Source organism: Rhea americana, unplaced genomic scaffold (assembly GCF_003343005.1).
Source record: "Rhea americana isolate MKP2758 unplaced genomic scaffold, rheAme1 scaffold_43, whole genome shotgun sequence".
In the NCBI taxonomy this organism is placed as follows: Eukaryota; Metazoa; Chordata; class Aves; order Rheiformes; family Rheidae; genus Rhea; species Rhea americana.
In genome coordinates, this window is record NW_028186568.1 from 3489052 (window position 1) to 3516156 (window position 27105).

General features: G+C 40.9%; 1 protein-coding gene across 1 annotated transcript in view; it reads right to left on the minus strand.

The window, feature by feature from the left end:
- PGBD5 (piggyBac transposable element derived 5) overlaps positions 1-27105 on the minus strand; it is a 72313-nt gene that overhangs the window by 44322 nt on the left and 886 nt on the right. The gene's annotated exons all lie outside the window — the stretch shown is intronic.

Consider the following 27105-nt stretch of genomic DNA (forward strand, 5'->3'; position numbering starts at 1 on the left):
GACAAGCCTGTCAAGACAGCTTGAAGTAAGTGCATACAACAGTTCCCTTCTGCATTTTATTTCAGCTTATTTCAGATATTGTCCTCCTGCAGAAACTGGGCAGCAAAGTATCCATGTCCTAAATTTAGACTATGATGCTGCACATACTTCACTCATCTTCTCAAGACATAGCAACCAAACAGTCAGTGACAACTCTATCAGGACAAATCAAAGTAGCCCTCCTAATTTATACGAGCTGTGGCTCTGGCCAATATTTTAGGGTAAATGGGATGTTTGTTATTTTGACAGAAAAATTTTAGTTTTCTTTGAAACAGTCTAGTACAAGTGTTCTATATAAATTATCAAAACATGATCCATAGTGTCAAATTACTTGAAGTTCAGAGCCAATCTATGAGGACGCAAAGAAAAAAAGGAGATTGCATTGGCTTTCTTATATTAGAAAGAAGAAATCAGACGTAACTCTTCCAAAGATGGTTCTCTTTTTGGAATATAAAGGCTATTTCAACAGCCTACACTTCTGCCTAAATTTTTACTAGATCACCTTCCCCCAGAAACTTATCTTATGCCATAGCCTTGGCAGTCAGTAGCACCACACTTTTCTTTACGCTTGTTTTTAGATGAGTTTATTCCAAACTATTTAGCAAAATATGATTTGAGTGCACTTATCCAAGCTCTATAAATAAGTGTCTGACAATGCCTTCATGTCTGCTTGTAATAAACAATCATAAAAACCATTCCAAGCAGATTCAGTGAAATGGTGCTTTCTCCTTCCTCGTTAGCATTAAAAACGGTTGTTTTCCTCAAAGCATCAGCAGTGAAGCAATTCGCATATTGCATCCTGATTTCTATCCACCAAGAGAATTTAGAGCAGCATCTAAAAGTGATCCAAGGACATATGAAAAAGGACCATTCAGATTTACTCTACACCCCCACCCCCCCCAAAAAAAAAAAAAAACACAGCTGTTCAGTGTTGACTGATCAGAAGAGGTAATCTTTGGCCTCTGGCTTCCCAACAGACTTCACTGAGTTACCATGAGCCTGGACAATCCAAGCAGCTACTTCCTATGAGGCAGCAAGAACAAGACTGGGACGCCAAGAGGAAAGGATTTTGGATGTCAGTCTATAGGTTACCATGTGTCATACAGCATCTTATGAAAATATTTAACTTTCTAGACATAATTAGAGGACCAAGCAGGCAGGTCTTGTTCCTTTCCTGTGACCAAATATAGGCTGTGCCACCAAATAGCACTGGTTTTAAAATGAGAACATGTAAGAGGTGTTGTGGCATTCCTCCATGACAACATGTTGTGTGTTTAAGCCATAATCAAAAAATATTTTAATTAAGAGAGGACGTCTTTCTGTTCACAATCATTTTTAAGATCTGTAAAGCCTACAAACTGTGACAAGTGGATCAGAAAGAACAAAAAAGCTCACTGCAGGTAGCGCTGATGCCTTCTTTAAATACGTAGCTTCTTCATTTCCTTGGTGAGCTCCTACAATCTCTCAATCAGCATCACTAACAGCCAACAGAACCTCTCAAATACTGCTACAAGGTCTTTTGGTTAAAAGCATTAAAAAAAACAAAAAGCAAAAAGACTAAACAAGCAAAAATCTTAAAGCAAAAACCTTAAAGCAGCAGAGTCAATGAAAAAACAGTATCACATTGTGTCAGCTTACATAATATTTTGCACATTATTCATTTGGCTGTAGGGCTGAACATGCGTGTGCCCTTTGTCAAGGGAATTCCTGCTTCCACAGCTTCCATGGCAATATTCCATTGCACTGTTGCTGCAGTTTCCTATTAACATTTTACTGCACTCAAATATCAGAGCAGATTGGCTATCCCAACAGTTCAGCTGATGCTAAGTGCATCTAGCAGGTTAGAGAGAATCATCAACAGGTTGACTTTATACATTATCTCTAATACAGCTTTCAGTAGATCACAGAGCAGTTACACATCTGACTATAGGCACAGCTGTGCATATTYATCTGAGATAACTCTAAAAACCAGCATGGATAAATTTATGTCAGCACAGTTTCCATTACTGGCAGAATGACTCTTGTAGCTAAATCCCAGAATGCCACTTTGAGATGGCTCTATGACCCCACAGTGAGGACCCTCTCACTAAGAGTTCCTACAGATGCCACATCKTTTTCTCCTGGGCTTCTGGTCAGTTCTAGTCAATACTATTCACAAAAATCATTCTCAGCRTGCCACTTGCAGTTGCACTTTCCAGCAATTTAAAATAAAAATCCACCTATTACAAGCACAGTTGATGTCAGGGCCCTGCCTACAAAAGGAGAGATTTTGTGTTTGAAGAAGGAAAATAGCCCAGTATGTATTCCATGTGAATGATCAGGACATTTAATTTATCACTTATAAACAACAGTTAATAAGGAAGTGACCCAGGTAATGAGATACTGAAAGCCCTCAAGTGAACCCCTGCATTTACACGCAAAACACACAAACGCCAGCGGGGATGGACTTTGGCTTTTGAGTAAGCCTCATGAGGAAACTGCTTTCTGCTTTGTTCAAAAATTGATTTTTCTCAGGTATGAATGTCAAAAACCAAACCAAAGCAAAAAAAAAAAACTCCCCAAACCTGGAAATCCACAGAGCTCAGCAAAGCAGTAGAATCAATGCTACTACCTTTTCATGCAAGAACATTCACACAGTATAGAACCCCTAATGATTCATCTCCATCCCATATGTGCAAAGCCAGCTACAATACCGGCCTGTACTTCCCAGCAGCCAGAGCCTCTTGGAGAAGAGGAGGAACAGTTGTTAGGACAAGCACATAGCCCAGAGTTCAGTGCTACTTCCCRTGCGTAGAACTAACCTCCTGCCACTGTCCCCACTCGGAAAAAGGTGATGAGGCTGAACTAAACTCTCCTTCTCATCATGCTGCCAGGCTCAGAGCTGGAAGCCCTTGCTACAGTCCAATTATACTGGTTCAAAAATTGCAACCTGGCTAGGAGGATGGTGTGAGGGTCTCTGTGGGCATAAAACTTAGGTTCTTTTTCCAAACCTGGTTCATTTGGGCTGTCCCAGCCTCCCCTGGATTTTACTGCTCTCTATAATAAAGCATGGACATGCATTTCTGGGTGCATTTACCCTGTAGGGCAAGGCTTCTCTGATGTGCTCACTGAAACTGGAAGGAAAAGGAGAGAAAATGTGGCACMCTTATTTGGAGACTGCACTATTTCCACTGAAGAGGACCACTAACACATCTGTGTTCAAAGCTGCTTTTAGCTTTTAAGTTTGCACTTTCATATTCTACCTGTTGCACTCCCAACCCCTTCAAAAAACTTTGGGACAACCAGCTACAAGCTACACATTCCTAGCCAAGAAGGAGCTGGCACATTAAGCTAAGAGACAGACAAAAATCTTAATATTTTCACAGGACAGCTAAGAGGATGCAAGTGCAGTGTATTTGCAAGCCCTGCTGCAGCCAGGGCTCCTTTACACAATCACAGTATCACTTTGTGCACTTAGTTTGCTTTTTGTTATCTTACTCCTGGCTCCTCTTGTTTGTCTGTCTTTTCCACTCTTGTTCTGCATCTCCTTAGCAGAGATTAATGCGACAAGCTGTCTGAACATCTAACCTCAAAAGAGGCAGGAGACTGGAAAGTTTGGTAATTCCCTTCTATATACCATACACATCAGCATCCTTAATCCTCTTACCACATGCAGGATACATGACGCACTCCACAGCACTCCACTGTTTAGCCTTCCTAGTAACTCTGCTAAAACTATGACTTCTCAATTTTAAGAATCCAGAGCATTTCTTGAACACTGAAGTGTAAAAAAGAAAATACAATCTGTGCAAAAAGGTGGGATTACTACTTGTACTGCCTGTGTTAACTGGAGGGTGACATGTATGTGTTTACAACCTAGTTTAACTTCCAGGAAGGCTTTCAGAGAGTTATGTTTGCAGAGAGAAAGTCAGAAGCACAACTTGGAGCTAAACAGTAGAGTGAATTTAGAGTGGGATCTAGAAATAGCAGTCCCTCAGCTACAGAGCACTGCTCATGCAACCTCTTCCCATGCAGCCAGCATAACCTGCTTGTCACCCAGCACTGTCCTCCTACCACGGTCAAGGCTGTGCTGCACAGCTGTCAGAAAGCAAATGGAGCAGGAACTAGGCCATGGAACTAGGTTTGCATAAAAGAGCATCATATGTACTCCTCCACAGCCTTGCAGAAGAGATGGATTCTTACTCTGTACCCAAAGGGGGTCTCTTCACACACAGTTTCACTCCCATAATGCTGTACTCTGAGATCAGGCAGGRAAAAGATCAGAGATGAACCAGACAAGCAAAACATACTGCTAGTCACCCATCACACCAGATTCAAATTCAGCACTGAAAAAGATTCCTAGTTGACAATCTGGAGACCAAAGTACCCCTGGCTAGATAGGCCAAGAGCAAAATTCTCCTCGCTCCTCCCCACATTGCCTTGCCCTTTTGCTACACCTTAAAGGAAAAATCACCTCAAAAATAAAATCATAGCTACGCTTGCAGATCATCTTTTCCAGGCTTCTTAGGGGTTGCCAGTACAGGAACCAATAAATACTGAAAGACCTCATAGGATTTAATTAATGTAAGAACATTCCTTAGCTTATGAAAGAAGGAAGTAGTTTGTATCCCTCATTTTAGACCTAGTAGCAATAAAGATTTTACACAGCAGAAATTATCAGAGCTTCATTATGTCCTCACACCAAGAAGAATAGTCATAGGTGATGAATTCCGGGTCATACTAACCAGCAGGGCGAAAGACAAAGCCAATAAATCTTTCAGACATAAAAAACAGGCCTCACCCTTCAGTTCCATCAACTCGCAGAGATGTGATTACACAGGATGCACCTGGCAAGGTAAATTTAAATTAGTAACATGGGAACAAGCACCAGAAAGTGTGCCTTTCTGTTTGTAAAGTGCCAAGAACTTAATATTGAGGATTCTTACAAAGGCTTCTGGGCATTTTCACAATAGAAATAATAGCTTCCCATTCTGTAACCACCGATTAGGACACTCATAGATTAAGATCTCAGTAGCAGAAGCTTAATATCTACTAGCTACATTCTTCCTCTTATAATCAGTACTTTCTGCATTTTTTTTCCAATACCCCATTTTCCTTTAAAGCATTACTCAAACACTTAGAAGTCTATAGAATATAGTCTTCACGCTAGGGTTCATAACTGATCTTTGGATTACTATCCCAAGTCTAAATCCTCCAGAATTTGGAAAAATCTCAGTCTGAAACAAAATCCTGTGACTGATTTGAGGTAGTAGCCAGAGTCAGTGGCATGCTAAGGTAATGCTTTAATTACACAGGAATAAGGAAGTTTGAGTGTATCTTTCTGCTGTGTAAGCCCTGGCCCCATAATCTGTCCCTCATGCTGTTGCACATTTGCAGACTGATTTTCTTGAAGGAAAAAAGTATAAGCTTCTGTTCTCATAAAAGGATGGCTTATGATTTCATGAGAAGTTAAACAGTACCGTATTTATTTAGCAACAAGTAACTGGAACAGTTCCCATTAAAAAAGGGCTATGAAACCTGACTGCTGCTCAGACAAGACCAGTGCTTCCCTTCTGAACCACCTGCCCACCAAGCCAAAGCAAATATTTTCTGAATTAAGGAACTGAGAGTCAGACTTCCTGAATGCTTTACTCTGCTRCTGATACTGCTGTGCTATCAGAGGCTAATCGTATCATCTGTGCTTCTGGTTTATCTATGTCACAGGCTGGCAATGGTATTGATTGTTGATGTTTTTCTTCTTTCCATTTCCACATTTCCAGCCTTCCACTTCTGCTTCCTGTTATGTGATCCTGATCTTCCCCAGATGCCATTTTCTCAGCTGCTTCCTCCTCCTTTTCCCCGTGCTTCTCATTTTTGAGATGCTGTCATGCTTCAAGAAGTTCCCTATTCCCTTGACATTTTACTTACGTGATGAGATGAGGTGAGGCTTACATTAATATGAATTCTTTAAATGTGCAGCTGCTGTTTCTAAGGTTACGTGTTTCAAGACAAGGATTAGCTGTCAGCTATAACAGGTGGTCAACTGGATCAGTGGATCAGTGGTGGTTAGGTGCGTGTCCAACTATATCTTGCTCTGTTGTAAATCACTGAGAATAAAGTTCTGCACCAGTTTGGCCTACTTCAACAGCTCAAAAAGGAAAATTCAATATTTTGACTCCCTCTTGTTTCTCTTCCACTTCTCTCCCTTACTCCCAGCACTAGCCCAGATGAATTAATGAAGTACTAATGTCTACAGTCATACTTTTATATATCATTTTTCTATTAATTTCTTTCTGGAAAGAACACCTAATTGGCAGGTAAGCACAGATCAAATACCATAACTACCAGTGAAGATCTGCAATTGGCAATTTCTCTCCCCCATTTGGAAGTCAGCATAAAGTTCCATGAAAGTGTTGAAAATTATATTCCCTGACTCTTTTCCTACAATCCACAGGTTTGAGTATACCAGTTGGAGCTTCTTTAATCATTCTCAACATAATAAAAGAAGTATTCATAATTAAAGTGTGCATTCTAATTTTGAGAGCCTGAAAACAAAAGAACACCAAAAGGGTTATCCAGGCATTTCCGCAAGTGAATAAAGGGAGAAATCAGTTCATAGTATAGTCCATTCATCTTCCCCACCCCACCAATATCAATTCATCTCCTGGCAGATGTGAAACATCTGTTACATTAGGGGTTCCTCTGTTTGTCTTGACTAATCCCTGCTGACAAGGAAGCACCCAAYATCTGAGTAAGGACTCATCTTTAGTCTCATGTCAGTGTTTATCTATCATGTTTTCTATAAGGAAAGATGTATTCTCTAGATGCCTCAGAGTTTCTACTTAAATAACAAACAACTGAGGGTTATTTAAGCAAGTCACTGCTCTCACTTGGTAAGTTTTTCCTTTATAGTGACTGACATCCAAGCGCCTCTTTACTGCTTCTTGTTCTAGAAAGCCAAGAACTCCCTTCACGCTCTCACTGAGGCAATGCCTCAGTCAGTTTGCATTTGTTAGAAACCCCAGATGTCAACTCAGTCTCCTGGAGAGATCAGACTATGTTGCTGCTATTCCAGCAAGGATAACAGAATTTCAACATTCCCTTTGGTGTTAGGAAGAACACTTGCTCATCTACCTTCTTTCACTTTCTGATTTAGTTTCGAAGTACTCTTTGAATATGGAATCTTATAGGAAAATGAGTACCTGAAAATTCAACTTTTGATTGCTAAGTCTCCCCCAGCTCTTATGGCTCTGCATTCACAAATGGCAAGGCAAATAAAGAAGAAGAATATGTATCTCCACAGGGAGCCTCCTGCTTCCTAAGCCTTGAGGATTTAACTGCTGAAGTTGTTTTTATATTATAGACAGAGATTTGTTCCTTTGTGTAGCCCTTCTGCTTCCTTAGCTGCTTGTTGCTGTGTTCAAAAAGGTGTCCCATTAAATAAAGAATGAAAGAGAAAAATAGTTCTTAATGTTGAGCGCCTCATAAAATAAAGAAAAGTAAGAGACCTGCTGTGCCTCACTCAATTCCATCAGTTTCTTCCATCATCTCTGATGTGCCTCCTTTCCTCATCACTAACTGTGAATTGCCCTGAATAGGTAGCATTTTCCCTTCCACATCAAGAATTGATTACATTCTTCCCTTAGGATCCGATCCTACTAGGTCCTAAGTGCTATAAACCCCATTGACATTTTTGTGCAAAGAAAAAGCTTGCTGATTATTGGCAAGRCTAGAGCTGGAGTTTTTATAACCTAGTGTCATCAAAACCTCATACCYGCTAGGCAAGCTAGAATATTATTTATTTGGAGAGAAGGGAGAAAAGAGAGAAAGAAGACAGAAGAAACAGGTAAACATATTGCTTTCCATCATTTCATCAAAACTAAGTACAAAGTTTACTGGTAGTCCTCCTGGCAGATATGAACCAAGCCATTTTGCAAAAATTCTGTCTCCGGACTGAAGTATTTTGGCAGAACTGGACACAAACGATCACAGTCCTGCTCACCAGGCACTGTCCGCTCTACCATATATGAACTTCACAGCAAGAGGATTTCACAGGAATTAGAGAACTTCAGTGATAGTGTTTGGGACTAAAACAGCATAGCAGATTCAATTCAGCCTCATTCTAGCAGACAGCTGAGCGTGCACTTGAAGCAGTTCTCTTATCAGTTTCAATCTACTAGTGGGTTTTATATACCAGTATAACCAGTTTGATTTGGAAAAGACTTATTTCTTTTTGTCCTCCCAGAATATTGATTTTCTTGCAAGAACAGAGGAACAGGCAGTATCAGTCTGAGGTACTTTTACAGTGGTTTAACAGCTTCCATGTTAGTCTGGTTTTAGCACGTTGCTATACTATATCATTCAGGCAGTACTACATATGTATTTATAGAAAAGCTTATAATTTAAGCATGTGTTTACATGCTTCTCTGGATCCAAAGCATAACGTATTACATTAAGATYCCTTAACACTCACCTTCAAGTTTTAATTTGTGCCACTCTTAAATCAAAAGGATATTTAACAGCCTTCTGTTTTTCTCCAGTGGAATTGAATTTCCACAGCACCCGCTCATTGTGCAGTCAGCCATTTCAAATTATTAGTCCTTCAAGCAAGAGTAAGCCTGCAATATACATGCTGGTAAGAGAGGAGAGAAATGTCTTTTTACCATAAAAATCCTCTGTTGTCTTTCCAGCAGCCCAATTCCCTTCTCTTTAGGGCCTTACAACTATCACTCAAGAGATCCTGATCACTATTCTCAAACCTTGGCAAGCAAATCGTAACTAATGTGCTCTTCTGGCAACATGGGATTTTCYTTTCAGTCACAGGTCTTAATGTGAGCTTCTACCAGCTTCTACCATTACTAGCTAATGTTAGCTTACCATTAGCTTCTACCAAACTTACTACTGTTTAAATATCTAAAAAAATTTATTAAAAGCTAATTAAATTCGATGTTTAGGGAACAATCCAGTTACACAGCTTGCCAYTGAATTTCAGGCATGTAGCTAAGGAAAATTAAGCTCCTTGTACAAAGAAACAAAGAGGAGGTGCTTTTYGGGAGACACTCAAAGGGCTCTCTCTACCTTCAAAAAGTTTTCCTTTCTTACTTAAGTAGCTGACTACAAGAGAGCGAGTGGAGTCATTTCATGTGAAAAGTTGTTTTATATAATCTGTGACTGCCTGCAAATTCAATTCCTAGAAACACATGCACAGCTGAATTTTGTCCACAACTAGAGAACAGGGCCAATAAAGWTAGACAGGAAAAAAAGCTTTAACTTCTTTGTCATAGGGATCAGGTAAAGGCAAGTGAACTCTTCTTCGGAGACAAAGGCAGACTTGTGTTTGTGCACACTTAACAAGGCTTTTTACTCCAGAAGAAGCACACAAGCTGTACTGAAGTGTAATATATGACAAYGCTTAAGGCAAGCAACATGAAACTGAAAGCTTTTTACTTCTAAGAAGCAGATACAGTTGCTTTACAAAGCCAAACTGTCTTTCTTTTGCATTTATGCATTTGGCTTTTGTTTATCCTTTGTTGTGTTTTACTTTAACCATCTTGACAATTTTGATCAATCCATGCTGATTAACTGGAAACTCAAATACAAGCTTGAGTGTGGAATTGAGTTTGTTCTTCCATATACACTATTTTTCCAGATGCTTTGACAGTGCTGCTAACAGTGCAAATTGCTCACTTTCATATTACACACTTCTGCCTCATCATTTCTACCATTCTTTCAAACAACATATGCAAAGGCTACTCCCATTAAAGAAGTAGGTCTCCATTTCAAAGCAGAAGCCACTCTTATAGCAAGTTTTCTGGTGGAGAGTCCAGGCATTAAGGACTGATCTCTGCCAATACTGATCTCCTTCAGGGTCTCTCGGGCTCAAGCCCTGCAGAGACCACTTGAGACAGATGCTAAAGTTTAAATTACAGCGATCGCATTATTCTTACCCATTAGTTCAACACTACACTGAAGTGCATGTTTATATGTTTATGAAGCAATGATAAGCATGTTTCTTATAGTCCAGTGTTACTCCAAAAAAATGATTTAGTGGTAGAAGTACTGTAATCTCAAGTGATGGAATCAGTAAACAAAACAGGAATTTCTGGTTTGTCGCATGCATGTGTTTCTTGAACWTTTTCATCACTTCTGCTTTTGCCTAAAGAAAAAAAAAGATAACTAAAACAAAACAAAAAAAGTTTTTTAAATGAGCAGTGGGAAGTAGAACACACACAAAGTCCTTAAACACACTTCAGAAGAGGAGCTTAAAGATACTACTTAAAAAAAAACTCTAACTTTTGGGTTTGAATTTAAAAGCTGGCTTGCTTTCTTCTCTCCATTTTAAATTACAGACAATGTAGGTAGCTTTCTATACCAGTGCTCAAACAGAAAGCAAAACTTAAAATGTATCTGTGCTCACCCTTTCGTTAAGGAAGATTCATGCTCTACTAGTGTGAATATACAGGATATAGAACAATGAGCTTGGTTAGTCTTATAAATAATGGAGAGACATACCAATACCACTTAAAGAAATATAACATTGTTTTCTTCATAGAAATTRTCACTTTTTTCAGTCCCATCCTCCTGTCTCTCAAACCTATATTTGCAGTGTGACAAGCTTTCCAGGTTAGACCATGCAAGAGAGGCAGGAACCAGACACAGGAGACCTGATCCCTGTCCCAACCAAGGGGAATGAGGGGGAGGAAGGGAGATTATTCCTTAAATGCTTGATGCAAAGAATTTGACCTATTACTCAGTGCATTAACCTCTAAGTTTCTACTAGTCTCTAGACATTCATTGGCTAAAGTGACACTTAAGCAGGATAGCAGCAGGATGGCAGCAGGGCATCTACTGGGGTACAGAGGCATTCACACTTCAGTCTGAATAAAATGCCTGCCCAAAACTCTGCACAGAGACAGCTGCCATCTCCAAATTGCAACCTTCATCTAAATGGAAGGTAGTTTAATCATGGCATAACCAGAATATATAGAAAACCACACTCCTGTTAGACCTTAAACTCAAAATTTTAAGCATTACCTAGCACTCCTTCCAGCTTTTTGATGCCAAGTTCAACATTGTGGTGGGTGTGACAGTTCTTCCAGATCTTTGGGGGCGGGGGGGAGGATGAGGTCTGTGAACATTGGCCCTAGTAGGTGTGAGTGAGCAGCGYAGTCTAGGGATGCCTGGTCATCAGTTTGGTATGTAAGAAGTAGTGGCCATCATCTTTATATGACGCTATGAAGACAATTACAGGCAGAGTCTGGTKTCACAGGGCTTTGTCTCACAACATCAACTGGCTGTTGTCAGAGGAGATGTTGTTAGAGCCTAACAGCTCTTCTCGCTTCAAGTTTGCTGTCTAATAAGGACTGAACTCCAGCAGGCCATCTTTCAGTAGGGTCATTTCAAGGGGCTCTCACCCCTTATCACCTGTTTTCATGCAAAGTGGTCAAAAAATCAATACCTGGAAGACTTTTACCTTCTCCCACAAGGATGGAGCTGGGAGCATAGGATAAAGCAAAATTGCAAAAATCTTGGCTTACTAAGACACAAGGTTTGAACAGTGAACCTCTGCTCCAGAGTATCCACAATTTTAACAGGAAAAGTGGATACATGGTATCCAGCAGAGCCTAGAATAAAGAAAAAGGAAGTTGCCTATTGACTAAGAATATGATGCTAAAAAGGTAAGTATTAGCAGGATATATTCAGATGTAGAAGAAACATTCATTTTTATGATAGCAAAGGATTCTAGGAAGCAAAGTACAATTAGATGAATTAAATGCTTCAGCAGAGTAGAACAGGCTAGGAAAAGGTTATAGTACAGATTAAAAGGATTCAGCAGAAATGGAAAGCTTCAAAGTAAAGTTTTGAGTGGCTTTTGTTATACTTGTTTCTTGCCCCTTTTCTGATTAAAGTATTGTGCTGAAGCATTCTCCCTTTAGCTGCCTATTTCAGCTTAAAGAGAAAGAATCCCATCTCCTTTACATCTTAGGAAGAAAGCTGACTTTAGAACAATTGGTGGCACACTGCTCACTGTCAAGCTGCTCAAGGTCAAGATTCATCCCTCTTCTCTCCCTTTCAGTCAGTCTTCCAGCAAAAGGCATGGTTTGTATTTTAACATTTCATTCAACTTCAATATCTGTCCATAAAATGCTATCAAATGTTTCTACTTCAGTATATAATACAAATGACTGCTTTTAGAAAGAAACTAATGCTTAATTTCTTTTAATTGATCTAGACAGTGATAGCCAACAACTAAAAGTACAGAAAAACCCAGTACGATCTAGACAACAGCAGTAACGATATCACATCCATTTCATATTCCTAGAAGAATTTCATATTCAGTGCCTGCTTTTACAGTATCATGTCAAAAATACCATAGCTGAATATTTTAGACCCACTATCCATCCCAGAAAGTGAGTAGGTTTCAAACTTGCAGATAAAGAGCTCAGATCGGTTTGCATTTACCCCAGCCCAGTGGGATTGTAGAATTAGACAGAATTAGTTTCTGGCTGTATTCTTACCCCTTCTAACTGGAAGCAGCTGTGCCTTGTACAGAAAGAGCCACAGGAAAGAGAGAGTCCAATACAATGTTCAGGTGCACAGAGATTCAAGCAAGGATTTTGCCTCAGTTTTCAACACAAAACTAATGAGGTTTATAATATAATTTTAACAAATGTGAGGGCAGGACACTGGAAGATAAAATAATTGTGGCAGAGGAAAAAACATAGATGGTCCAAATCTTGTTTAATACATACTTTTGTTCCTAATCCTCAAATACTAGAAGTCCTATGGGAGCCTAAGTGAATCCAAGTTCAAGGGTTCAAGGTAATACCTTAAAAGGAGAAAACAATAAGCAAGTCTGTAGCTAATATTTTCAAAGAGAAATAAGAAAACTGGCAACTCTAGACTTATTTCTCTGATCTTAATACTCCTGAAATACTGAAGATTTTGTAGGAAGGACTAATCAAAGACATTGAGACAAATGCAGAGTGGGATGAATTACACATTGTATCAGGCAGGTCACCTTAGATACTTACCTACTAAAATGATTCTAAGATATTACTTACAGCTGGCTGACTTCATCTGTTCTGATTATAGCCAGGCACTTGCTTAGTGGCAGTGAAGGGGATTAGTAAAAGTATTATCTCCTCTTTACCCAGATCTGTGATTGAGAGAGTTGTCTCAAGGTACATGACTTCTRGAATGGTACATGCCTAGTACCTGTCCGATCTTGTTTTTTTCCTAGAACACGCAGTGCAAGAAGTGAGTGCACACCTAAGATACTAGTGGGCAATGCGGAGCTGAGGACCACATCATCCCACTAGGAGTAACTGCCTTTGTTGGCCAAAATAAGTTTAGAGGGGAGCATACACAACAGAAAAAGGTGTCAAGTCATGTACTTAGAGACCAATACTGAGAGTTCTTCCTACAGTTACAAGCTGAAATCAGAGATGGTATCTTAAAAGTTAATTGAGATGACTTTTCAGCAACATAGAACAGTGGCTTTCTAGGTAGCATTAGGCAGGTTTTTAGTGGAGATAGTAACATATTAATACCTTTGAATACCTAACTGTAAGACCTCACTTGAAATTCTGTGCAGTTTGTCACCAAAAAGCTGAGAAAGATATAGAGTACTGCTACTAGAATAGGTAAGGGTATAGTCTTGAAAGGGAAGACTGTAGAGAAATCTTCTGTTCCTTTATCATCTTTAGCCTGGGGGGGGAGCCAATTTCTTAAATATACTGAGGTAAGCATCAGGAAGACAGAAGAAATAAGCACTGATATTACAAGATGAAACAATTCTGCAATGCTCACAAAGTGAAGAAACATCCTTCAGATATCTAGTTCATGAACCATAGAAATGTGGAGCAGACATTCGGTGGTCCTTCCTTGCCAAGACATCTGTTACATGGTCACTAGTTACTGCAGGTGATTGGACTATGACTTAGTTAGGCCTTCTCCAGTCCTCTGCCTGTCTTCCTCCAAACATCCATCCTGGCAGCCTACCAGCATTTCAGTTGGCATTCAGCTGCAAGGAGGCACTCCAYAGCTTATGGGAGCTGCTCTAAAGCTCCTGGGAAGGGAGGCAGGGACAGAGCTGGGCACCATCGGAGTTCTACATGATTCTAAGTCTAAGTGACTCCAAAGTGGATTACTGCTAGCCTCGTAAGTATTCAGGCAGTGCTGCATYAGGAATCCCTGACACCACAGGTCAAGCTTTTAATTCAACAGYAGTATGATTTTCTTTTGTCATTTTCTCTTGAAAGTTTGAGGTACTTCAGTCACCTTTTGAAGTATTTTCTCTGCAACTCAGAGTTATTTCAGCTTTCAGACTGAACATATAGAAGAAGCCTCAGAATTAGTCACTTGAGCAGAGATACAAGATTCTTGGATAACCCACTCATTACCATYGGATGTAAGTGACAACAGTACTCTGAGTAATGTTCAAGCATGCCCGGTCCACTAGACTAGGGAGGGGSAAGAGGGGAGTTTAATATTAATAGATCACAAAGCCTTCTGCAAGCACATAGCTCTTTCCCACAATCCATATAGCTTCCTCTCTGCTACTGAAGCAGAGGCAGGAAATGCAAGTGCAAGTTTTTTGCCTAACACTTCAGCATACAACTTGCTGCTAAGATGMTTTCCTATCATTTGTATTTATCTTAACCAATCTAAAACAGAGGAAAAAAGTGCTGGAAAGCACCTCAGGAGGTCATTTAATCCASAGCTCTACCCCAGATCAATATATGTACTAGCTGTGGCTTTCTTATGACMGGTTAGCAGAGCTTTTTCTTAGGTCTCCAGAGGCAAATTTCATGTCTTCAACAGCACTGCATTGTGATTGAAAATTTCTATCATGATTGATTTAATTCTCCATTAATTCAATTAAACCTCTTATTCCTTGTATTCAGTTTCCATGGYATATAARGCAAATCATYCCCTTTTCTACAATAGCYTTAATTTATTTGTAAGACCACATTTCAGCATTCTCCTTTTAAAATAAATCACTCAGTAGATATTTCTCTTTCTCCATCATATTCTCTTGACACTTATTTGCTTCTCTGYAATTGGTCTACATCTGCACTGGTGACCCAGACTACTTTTCCCAAATGGCAAGACAGTCCCATCACAAGTCTTGTACACTCCTCTGGTTATATATCTGAGGACATTAGCTTTATTCACAATATAGCAATGAATGACATTGATCTTTTCTTCACCTTCAACCTCCCTTTCCTTTTTACTTCCTCTTYTCCTGTTTTGCATTCGTGCTGTTAATTATTGCTGTCTTCAAACTAAGCATTTCTCTCTTGAATTTTACCCCCTTTTCTCCGATGGGCTATTTTAGGCTGTCAACAGCCTTCTGAACTCTAAGCCTGTCCTCCAGTATACACAGTCTCTCCTGACTTCATGTTATCTTAAAGTTTATTAAACAGATCTGGTAAGTCAGCCTCCATCCAGGAATGCAATTTTAAATTCTCATTAAAGAAAAAAGTTAAAAGTCTTTTTATCAGAACATTTAGACTTTTTWAAGTTCTTCCTACAGCACATTTTTGGAGATACTTGGCCAGACCTTACCAAATTTAGATGCATATAGAAACAGGCAGTTGCAGTAATGACAGCTTCAGTGAGACCAYCACACAGACTAGATTGTATCTCTTCAGTCAGATGTTTCTGCTTTTGCCTGTTCCCATCCTCCACATATTTTTGTCTCTGCAAAAAGTTATTTATTGCAACAGATACAGCGAAATGTAAAGCACAGTGCTAAGCTCAGAACCAATAATGCAGAGGCTGTTCCTGCCTCAAGAAGTTACCTCCTCACTTCCCATAATGAATCCAAGCTGAGTCTGTATGGAAGCACACAGTGAGAGTGGTGCATTTCCTCAAGGCTCAAATAGCTCTAACCAWGCACAGCTGCTCCAGGCACCAGCACCACTACAAGCTGATACTTGATTCATGCACCAGAAATAAATAGCAAAGATAAGTTCAGCCATGAGGAACTTGCACCTACAAATTGAAAGTTAATTAGTGTACAGGAAGAAAGAGCTATCCCCCAATAACACAGTTACAGCAGCAGGCCTCTTCACAAATAACGACAAGAGGTTTAGTACTGAGAGCCAGAGTCCTACACACAGGAAAAGTAGAAAGCCAAGACAGTAGCTTATGGAAAAGCTGCCCAAACGGGCAAATTCCTTTTACTGCCTCTTGTACGGAAGACATATTACAGGAAGGAAGTAGCATCACTTTTGCAAAAGTATTTGTTTCAAAGGACACTGCCAGTCCTCACTGTCCTTGCCACCTCCCCTCTCCCTGGTCCTCTCCTACCCTCCCTGGCCAGGCCCCCACTTCAGCCCAGTCCAGGGCCATCAGTCCCTGTCCCTGTCCAGCCACAGGGCCCCTACCCCAGCTCCAGCCCTGACCTATGGTGCCTGCACAGCCTGTCTCCATGGTGGGGCCTGACCTCCACCCCAGGACTGGGGCTGCTGTGCACCCTTGGGGCAGTGGGACAGGCCCTGGAGGCCAAGCCCAGCCCTGCCTTGCCAGAAGCCCCTGCTGGTATTGGACCCAGAGAGCCACAGGCTCTTGCTGCACCCTGACAGTACAGTAAAAGGAAGCTTTTCTTTGGAGAAAAAGAACTTGCTTTTCTTTCCTTATTTTTCAAGTACAGCCCCATCAGGTGGAAAGTGCAGGATGTAGTTTACTCCAGAGCCCATCGCTATTTTCCCAAAGAGGGAAGATTAGAGAGATACTTAAAGCCTCCTCCTTCCTCTATCCTTAAAAGAAAAAATCAAGAAGCTATTTGCAGCAGTATTAGTACCATGAAAGTAGCAACAAATCATTCAAAGGCACTCCAAGTCTTAGTGACTAATTTTTAACCTCAAAGCCAATGAAAAGAGGAAACTAATGCAGATCCCACAAGTATAAGCCTTCAAACATTGTATTTTATTTCATTTAAAACTAAACAAAAAGTATGCGGTAGGACACATTTATAAGTAGGAAATAACTATGATATCAAAGAAATGGAGAAGTAGTCTTCAGTTTAACAAGTCTTCTCATTTAGTGAGCCTGTCCAGTAATACAATCCAGCAAACCAGAAGCCCTTCAAAAGATCAAACAGTGATTTATAAGCATCATTCAACATGTCCCGCACAGCAGATCTAAGAGTATTTCACTTTCCAAGATCAGTTTGGGAATCTCTTGACTCATAACCAAGGTGGTTCCRTTCTGCCAGGCCATGGTAACAAGTGAGAGTTTGAAAAATAGCACCCTCCCCTCTAGGGCAGACTTGCCATCTCTYGCCTTGCAGTGCTGTTCAACTGTTCTGCCTGTAGCAGGGCAGAAAGAAGTCACCCTAGATCCCCACCCCAAACACCATAAGCTATTGGAACAACCACACACATGCAAGAGTTTCGATATACATAGCTTCTTCAAAGTAATGTTTCAGGGAATTAATTTACAAGACTTACTGTTGCCCAAGCCCTACAGTAGCAGGGCACATCCTGCAAGCAGAAAGCACCACAACGTCAGTGGGAATAGTCGCAGGTCCACAGTTATACACATATCCCAGACGGCACACCTGCAAGAGCTACCTACCAGGAAACTGGCCAGCATCTACCTCGGAAAAAACAAACAGCAGAGATGACTACATGCACTGAATAGTCATCCAACTTTCCACAACAGTGAATTTCGTAAGTAACTTAAAGATACTCTCTTTTTTGTTCCAATTTAATCTATTTCATACACACCCACCTCTGCCATACATAATCAGAAATGAATCACTGTTATAACAGCAGCTGCTTTTAGTCTTTTTTCTGCTTCTGCTTCACTAGAAATAACACTTCCATTTGTGCTCACTGATGTTGTATCTCTTATGTCAATCCAGTAATCTTCCTGTTCAGTGCACAGCTACTTCCCCACCCCACCCCGACACATGCAAGGACATATACAATGTTCTTCACTTCARTGTCTCCTGTGTATTCCTCTCCAACATGATTTTTCCATCCTTATAGTGTGCCTCAGTGACTACACTTCATTTTGAATGGGCAAGTCACACATATGAGCTAGGAAGTTTACCTATTCAGCCCTTTAGACTGCATATACAGCAGGAGAGAAAAGATTCACTTCCCCTTTCTAGGAACGGCTTTTGTAGGCAATCTGCTGTGGAAGCATAGAGAATTGGTAAAGAGTTGTGCAAGCATTTCAGGTTGAGATGAAAAGGAAGTTGTTTAAGCATGAAGAATGTGTGTCTGAAATATTCTTTCTGAACAAAAGACAGACCAAAATATGTTCCCAATCCTAACAGTTCTGGAAATTCATCTTCTGCTCCTTCCAGTTCTCAAATTCTCTTCCTTGTTTCCTGCAGAACAGCCTCTGGAGGCAAGGCATAGGTCAGGAGTTGCCAGGAGTCTAAGCAACTTCATTGCTGCTCTCATGCTGTTCCTTTCCATTCCAACTATAACTGCAYAGCTACAGCTTTTTATTGCTACTGAATAGAATGTTTGCTCTTTATTCTTCTTGATGTCAAATATATTTTTTCAGTATAAGTCGTGTGAAGCCCTATGCTGTCTGAGAAGGCAAAATGGAAAGCATGTTTTCTATCATGTGCCATTAATACCAGTCTTCTTCAAAGGCAGAAAATCAGGGGATATAATCCAAAGGTATATATTAGCTCTACAGAGACAAAAAGGCTAAGGAGCCTTCCAAGCCCATTTCCCTGCAATCTTTCACCACAGGAGCTCTAGTTTCATTTTGAAGAGACCCACTGTCATTCTCAGATGGATCCAGCAACTAATTAATATCCTGTTCTTTAAGGAATATGGAGCAGGAACTTGCCTAAGCTTCTAGAAAGAATACCTTAGCACAAAGAAGTGAGATGTCAAATGCTAGCATTCTCATGCATTTGTCTCAGCCACATATTCCTTTGGGGTCCACTTATTTCTGTTTTCTAACATGCCCAGTTTTGGCAATATTGTGAATAATGAGGTAAACATCAGAGAGGTTAAAAAAAAGCATTCCCTAAGCACAGTATCTACTGATTCCTTCTATTAGCTACAGATCTTAATAGTATTTTAGGGATTATATTTCACTGATCTCTAGATAAAGTGTGCAACTATATCCACAATTACCTCCCCTTTAKGAAGCACCTCATATTTCCAAACTGCTAAATCCATCTGCTCCAAATTTTTGGAAGAAGTCTGAGCATAGAAGGAAAACAAAACAAATAGAAGACCTGCAAGTACACCTAAGAGAAACTTCCAGCTTCTTTTAAGTCTATGGCATCCATGAAGGCTTCTTGTGAGCTTGCAGTCTATATAAAATCAGCAATTCAACTGAGCTATTAACATTCTCATTAGACTCTGCCGAGAGGCTAATTTCCTCTCCAGGTTGATTTGGAGGTACACTGACAAGGAAATTATTTGCTCTGCTGTTTCTGTGATGTTGACAAAAGGATGTGAAAAGCTGTAAGAGCTAATCTACTTCTTTGAAATGACCCCATCAATAGCTGCACGAAGAAAAAGAGTCATTTGATACCATAACAGAGCTAGGAGTAAATATGCTTTTTCTCTGTAATAGGCTAGACACAGTCTATGGGAAAGACCTTAATCTGCAGCRCTTAGACTTTCATGTTTCCAGTACTGAACCAACAATGGCTCTCTTTATATGAGTAGGGAAAAAATAGGTTTTTCTGTTAAGTTTATCAAAATTTTACCTTATTTACTACAGGCAGAGCTATGGGAAAGATAAGGAAGGGAAGAGAGATAGTTAAATTGCACTAAAATTTAAGATCAACAAGGCTGTCATCACTTGCATCACTTTGGTGATAACAGATGAAAAAAATGYGCTCTAAGCCCAGTAAAACCATCTGAAAAGCGTATTTAGATTTCRTAAGACCTAGGAGATATTAAGCCTTTGCATAATTCACTTACTTAGCAAAGCATCAAATCCTTTAAGTCATCCTTTAAAGGGATCTGCAAAGTGGCAGTGTGCRTTTTTGTTACGTATTTCATAATAAGAGCATCACAACACATCTAGGTAAATATAAATAATTTCTCTTGCTTAGAATCAMAACCAGCTTGTATATATATGCCATTTTGCCCATGGTTACACAAGTCAAAAGAAGCCAATTTCTCTGATGAGAGAAGTAAGCAAGAACAAGTCACATCAGAGGCACTCTATCCACTTACAATTAGAGAATTTGGCCCAGATATTTGGCCCAGAAGCTGGCATATGAACTARGTAGTGTTCATCAGTTTTCTTCTAGCTCTAGAATCTCTTAAGTATTGACCTCAATCAAATAAGCCTCTACTGCCTTCAGGTTCAGTTTGGGATTTGAACAAAGACCAACACCAATGGTGGCATGTATATGGCCCTCCTTTATGGCCCTGTCTGAAACAAGAGCTCTTTCTTCAGTCTACCTGCTGCTGGAATCTGCCTTCACATCTGCCTTTCCACAAAAGCCCTCTACTCTCAGGAAGAGTATATGCATTGTATCTCYTCCAATTCCCTGCTCAGTTAAGACTACAGCCATCCAAATCACAGATGAAAGCCTTTTCTCCCTTATCTACATCTCTTTCCTCTCCTTTGGTTATTTAACTGTAACTTAATTATTTAACTTTGCTAAAACAATCTAGAACACAGGTCAGATGAACAGCTCCATGCTATGTCAATATAGTGTATTGCATGAATCACTGGAGACTAGCTTGAAGGAACTAAATTCATTTCCCTTATTTAGCATTCAAGCAATAGTAACACTGAAAGAATCCAAACGAAAGTGAAGTCTTACTAACTGCCATGCAAACAGTCTCTTGCAATTAAACTTACAAAAACCCTTTTTTACTCTAAGGGTGGTCAAACACTGGAACATTTCCCAGAGAGGTGGTGCATATCTCCAAATACAGACACTCCAAAACCTGAYTGGACGCAGCCCTGAACAGCCTGTTCTAGTTGATCCTGCTTTGAGCAAAGGGGCTGGACTAGATGATCTCCAGAGGTCCCTTCCAACCCCAACCACTCTGTGTGATCTTTATCCCATGAACTGAAGGCCAACTGGCTGTGCACTTCCCCCATGAACCTCTTCTCACTAGCTAATTCACATTCAAGCAAACTTTTAACCTTGGTTTAAAAGGCTTTAAAGGCTTAAGTTCCACATTTCAAATCACAGATTCACACTGCCTCTCCAAAACACATTTCAGAAGTGCTGYTACCATTGCTGAGGATATTTTAACCCAGAACACATGGGCCCTGAGGGGATGCACCCATGAGTACCGAGAGAGCTGGCAGAGTTACTGTTAGGCCACTCTCTACCATCTCTGATAGGTTGTGGGGAACAGGAGAGGTACYTGATGACTGGAAGAAAGATAATGCCCTTTCTTCGGAAAGGGCAAGAAGGAGGACCCAAGAAACTACAGGCCAGTCAGCCTCACCTCCATCCCTGGAAAGATGATGGAACAGCCCATCTTGGATGTCATCTCTAAGCATGTCGAGGAAAAATAAGGTGATCAGGAGTAGTCAGCATGGATTCACCAAGGGGAAACCATGCTTAACCAATCTGATAGCCTTCTATGATGGCAGGACTGGCTGAGTAGATGAGGGGAGAGCARTGGACATTGTGTACCTTGACTTCAGCAAGGAATTTGACACTGTCTCCCATAACATCCTCATAGGTAAGCTCAGGAAGTGTGGGTTAGATGAGTGGAGAGTGAGGTGGATTGAGAACTGGCTGAATGGCAGAGCTCAGAGGGTTGTSATCAGTGGCATAGTCTTGTTGGAGGCCTGTAGCCAGTGGTGCCCCCCAGAGGTGAGTGCTGGRTCCCATCCTGTTCAACTTCTTCATCAATGACCTGGATGAAGGGACAGAGTGCCTCCTCAGCAAGTTTGCTGATGACACCAAGCTGGGAGGAGTGGCTGACACACCTGAGGGCTGTGCTGCCATTCAGAGAGACCTGAACAGGCTAGAGAGTTGGGCAGAGAGGAACCTCATGAAGTTCAATAAAGGGAAGTGCAGAGTCCTGCATCTAGGGAGGAATAATCAGTACTAGTAACCATACACCTGTACAAGCTGGGGGCTGACCTTCTGGAGAGCAGCTCTGCAGAGAAGGACCTGGGAGTCTTGGCAGACAACAAGTTGTCCATCAGCCAGAAAGGTGTCCCTGTGCCCAAGGCAGCCAAYGGTATCTTGGGGTGCATTGAGAAGAGTGTTGTCATCAGGTGGATGGAGGTGATCCTGCCCCTCTRCTCAGCCCTGGTGAGGCCTAATCTTGAGTACTGTGTCCAGTTCCAGGCTCCCCAGTACAAGAGAGACATGGCACTATTTGGGAAAGTTCAGCGTAGGGCTACAAAGATGATTAGAGGGATGGAGCATTTCTCCTATGAGGAAAGGCTGCGAGAGGTAGGCCTGTTTAGCGTGGAGAAGAGAAGACTGAGAGGGGATTTTATCAATGCCTACAAATATCTTCAGGGAAAGTGTCAAAAGGATGTGGCCAGGCTCTTTTCAGTGGTGCCCACTGACAGGACAAGAGGCAACAGGCACAAACTGAAACACAAGAAGTTCTGCCTGTGATTCAGACAGGCCTGGTCCAATGTCACATCCCTTACTATTAGGTAGGCCTGCTGCAATATATGTGTGTAAGACAGAGAAGCTTATGAAATAGATCTTTAGTCTAAACTACTGCTAAGAAAACAAACAAACCAACCAAATWCTAGAGACCATTTTATATAGAAGCAAGTTGCAGATGCAGCTATATCTGACTGGCTCCTAAAAGATGTAGCCAGTTCACTGCATCAATTTAAATCTGCGCTTTACTTCCCTGATAGCAGTTGGAACATGCCATTATCATATATGCAAGCTCGATTTACTTCTCTCAGATAATGTACCCTCTTTGTACGGAAGATCATATCTCAYTGGCCAGCCATGATGGAGTGGTTGCTTCCCATAATCTGGTCTTTTCGGAAGAGTATTCTCATAAAAAGTAGATTTTAAAATGATTTTAAATATTCATTTAAGCCTCTTCAAGGTGATAAGGAGAGCCTGATTGCTAGGCATGGTCCATGCAACTTCTSCCTGAGCACATGCTGTTCTACTGGCATGCATTCTCCAAAGATGATAACTTACAGCACATTCTGTGCTCTGGAAGTCCATACCCTGGAAGTCCATACAAATGGACTTTCTAAATGTAGCCTACTGAGGAGAAACTGCTGCACACTTTCAGCAAGAAACACTCTTAACATTTTATTGTTGGGTCTAGGCATAAGAGTTGAGAGGACATGGAAAATGAAAAAACAGCATCATATTGCTATAACTTTGAGGACTACAGCACAAATTTTTGCTCAGACTTTCCTGCTACTGATGTCACCCTACAAGATTATCCCTAAGAACAGGAGTGYTTTTGTACCTGAAGCCCAATGTTTGGGATGCTCAACTGTACAGGTGCAGGAGCATTACAACTCTAGGAAATTAATAACAGCTACCCCWATTCAGGAAGAACAAGTTGCAGTAATATCAGGATATTTAAGACCCTTTTAAGTTCCTCCACAAAGAAAGACAAGAACTAACAGGACCTCTGGGTATTAYAGATTATTTTCTGGCCAGATTACTGAACTAATAACAGAAAGCACACAGAGCCATCCAACTCTAAGAAAGTAAGAACATACCAAATAGAGAAGTCTGAAGCAGGAACAACTAGAATGCAAGGATTTATGTGGATTACTGACACTTACCAGCCTGTCGCTAAAGCAGTAATAGTTGTTTTCTTTACATTTCAATTATGCTTTCCCTATTCCAGCAGGGCTCAGTTCTTATTCTTTCTTCACTGACACAATTCCCTCTGTCCCCCCCTCAGAGGAAGGGAAGCCAAGTAAGCCCCAGCTACTCCCCGCCCCCCCCCCTTCCAAAATAAAAGCACTGTTTGGGCAGAGGTTAGAGCACCTTTCCTAGAAACCTAAAAATCAATTCTACTTCTTCATAAATCAATTCTGCTTCCCCTTCAGAGTTAGGTTTGGGAAGGATGGGAATGGAGGAAGCAAGATACCAGAAACACTCTTGGATCCAATATTTGATCATGAATATCACCATCCTTTTAAACACACATGCTGACCTACTGATAGACCTGCATTAGCCAGGCAATCTTTGTGAAAGGGAAGGGATTTGRGGACCCTGTCTCCAAGCTCTCCCATCCGCTACTCAAATGCCAACACATCAGAACTCACATTATTGCTTTGACACTTGTGACAGGCACATTAGCTCCCTTGTTTCTTCGATCTATTTTAGTCAGAGCCACATCCTACCACTAGTTTGATCAGTCTAAAAACCAGGACATCACAAAATGTGCTTTATTTTTCTCAGCAGCTAAAGAGAATAGTTTTGCAGAACAGCTTAACTGGAAATAACAACACTTTTGTTCTAACTTCTGTGTTAGAAATAACATCTATTTTGGACTCCCACAAAGAAAGTCAGCTAAAGTTATTCATTCCTACCCTCCCCCAGAAGGCTAAGCACCCACTTTGGGTTGTTCCCCCCAACCTCCCTCAAGTAGAACATTAACTGAAGATGACTGAGAAAAGGGATGGTATGAAAGAAGAGACAGTGATACAAACATCATATACTTAAGTGTTGAGTAATGATGCCATCTAGTCACTTCTCTCCCCACATGGAAATCAATCCAGACCTTTCCCAGTTTGTCAAAACCTGTCACATGGGGCCARGCAGGCATCATCAACACATGCAGCGACTGACTACAGACTGAAGCCGTGCTGAACCACCTACCTCTGCCCACAGTCCCCAAAACATTTGGGCCTCTACTGTATTTCTGCAATGAAATATCTGTTAGCCTGTCTGTGCTCGGGACTAACTCTAGGGATACATACTATGTTTTGTTAAGATATCAGTTCAATTTCGAGGGTAGGCAGGGAAGGAGAGAATTAGGTAATTTACTCCAAATATAATTATAGTATTTTCTACTTCCAACACAGTTTAAGTGACTCTTCAGTTTTTCTTGAGAGCTTTAGCTCACTTTTAACTTAAACCTTTTTTTTTTTATGATATCCATCTTCCTTCCCAGAAAGGGGTAGTCTCCYAAAGTGAACAGTTTGACTTCGTCCTAGTCTGATTCAAGAATTTATTTCTCAGCACTGATATAGCTGAAGTCTCATAAGACTTCAGTCCAAGAGGACATTTGTCTTCTAACATCAGATATTTACCACTAAAAAACAGTGGATTAGATCTTGATACTTGAGATTTTACCCAAAAGGCAGTTCTCAGAAACTTTGGTACTAACCCAAGGTAAGTTTTATCTCAGCCTAATGAAAAACTCTTCCTCTTAAGCTTGGAATCTGGAAAGAAATGATTCTTTCATCCAATATATTTTAATTGATAATATGGTTTTGTTGGTGGTCTGTGCCTCACCCTGCACTTCTTGCTTGTATTTTTCATTACATTTGTCTTTTAGTGACTGAAAGATACGCTGTTTTTACAAAAGACAGTTGTCTTCATCTCAACTGAGACCTTTTGCTCAGTGAGTGTGGATCAAAACTCTTGGGTCAGAACAGTGTCCAATGAAGCAACAATGGTGCAAGTACAATTATGCTTAGCACGATTCTAATTGTAGTACAGGCATGGCCTAAAATTAGTTGTCTAGAAGCCAGAATAAGAATTAGAACAGCTTAAGTTATATAGTGTGAAAGTTTCCATAATTTGGAATTTGAGTAGTCAAAAGTTCATGTTTCACACATATCAAAGCACTGCACCAACTGAACTGTTGCCAAACCAAATCATCATAATGATGATGACAGACACTGCATGCTGTTCATAGCATGGTGAAGAGAATGAAAGGGCTGCAGCAACCTCTGCTCCATCTATTACTATGAGGAAATATTCAAAGCAATACCCACATCTTTCTTCAGAGACTTCTGCATTTATTTCTGATAATCATATATCAAACTCCTTTACTTTTAGTGAAATCTGAATTCCACAGTTAATGGGTCAAGTTAATTTTCTTTTTCAAACCATCAGTAAAAAACTAATCCCAGTTCTATTTATGTTAAAGTGTATATTACTATAGAGTAATGATATGAAGATACAAGCTAGAAAGAGCAGAGAAATTAAATGATAATTGATGCTGAAATAGCATCACACCATGAAGCCTCTGCTCCAGAATCTGATCTCAGATATACTTATGAACAAGTACCAAGAGAACTTAGAGTTCTTTAAAGAGTCACGTGAGCTTTTTCTTATTGCCACATTATATTTATATATTCATATATAAATGTGTCTAGACATTTCTGGAGTTTGAGGAGAATGACAGCTTTTGTTAGCTCATCTATGAGCAGCATTACAGAACTTTCGCAGGGCTCCAAAACTAGCTCCACCTTGCTCCCCTCCATCCTCCCAATTTGCTTCCTTGAATAGGTTTCTACCTGCCCCATAGTGTAGTATGCTGAAGTTTGTGCTAAGTTATGCATTTATTTTTTTACAGTAAAATGAAGGAATTAAACACAACAGAAGTCAGTGAAGTATGACGAGCAACCTTAAGACTTGCAAGCTGTCAGCGCAGTTGAAGATAGCAACATTTAATACCTCCTGCTCAGAGATGCAAATGTTCTATTTCACATCTCAGCTATTCATAACCCGTGGGTTTTTTGTAAAGGCTTTCTGCTATGCTGTCAACTTAGTTGTTCAAATACGCTGACTGATGTGTTATAACGGCTCTCTATGAAAACCAGTGGAGCAACTTGCCATAGGAGTCAGTCTACGAAGATCTCAGCGCTGTGCACTGTCACGTCAGTTCTCCGCTCTCAGTATTTACTGTGGCAAAGGACCGTGCAAGAGGGGTTAGCATTAGGGGTGGCTGCGCAGAAAGCCCCCTAACCGGGGGGAACCCCAGCCCCGGGAGCCCTCGTGCTCCGCACCGCCCAGCGTTCCCCCCCACCCCCGCAGAAGGGGCCCGCGATCCACAGCACGGCCACACGCAGGAGCCGAGCAAACGCCCTGCTCCCCCGCGAGGCCCTGGGCGCTCTCTCACGGCGGCGGGACGGCGGTGCCCGGACCGAGCGCCCCTGCCCCAGGTCCGGGCCCTCCCGCGGGCACCCTCGGCCCCG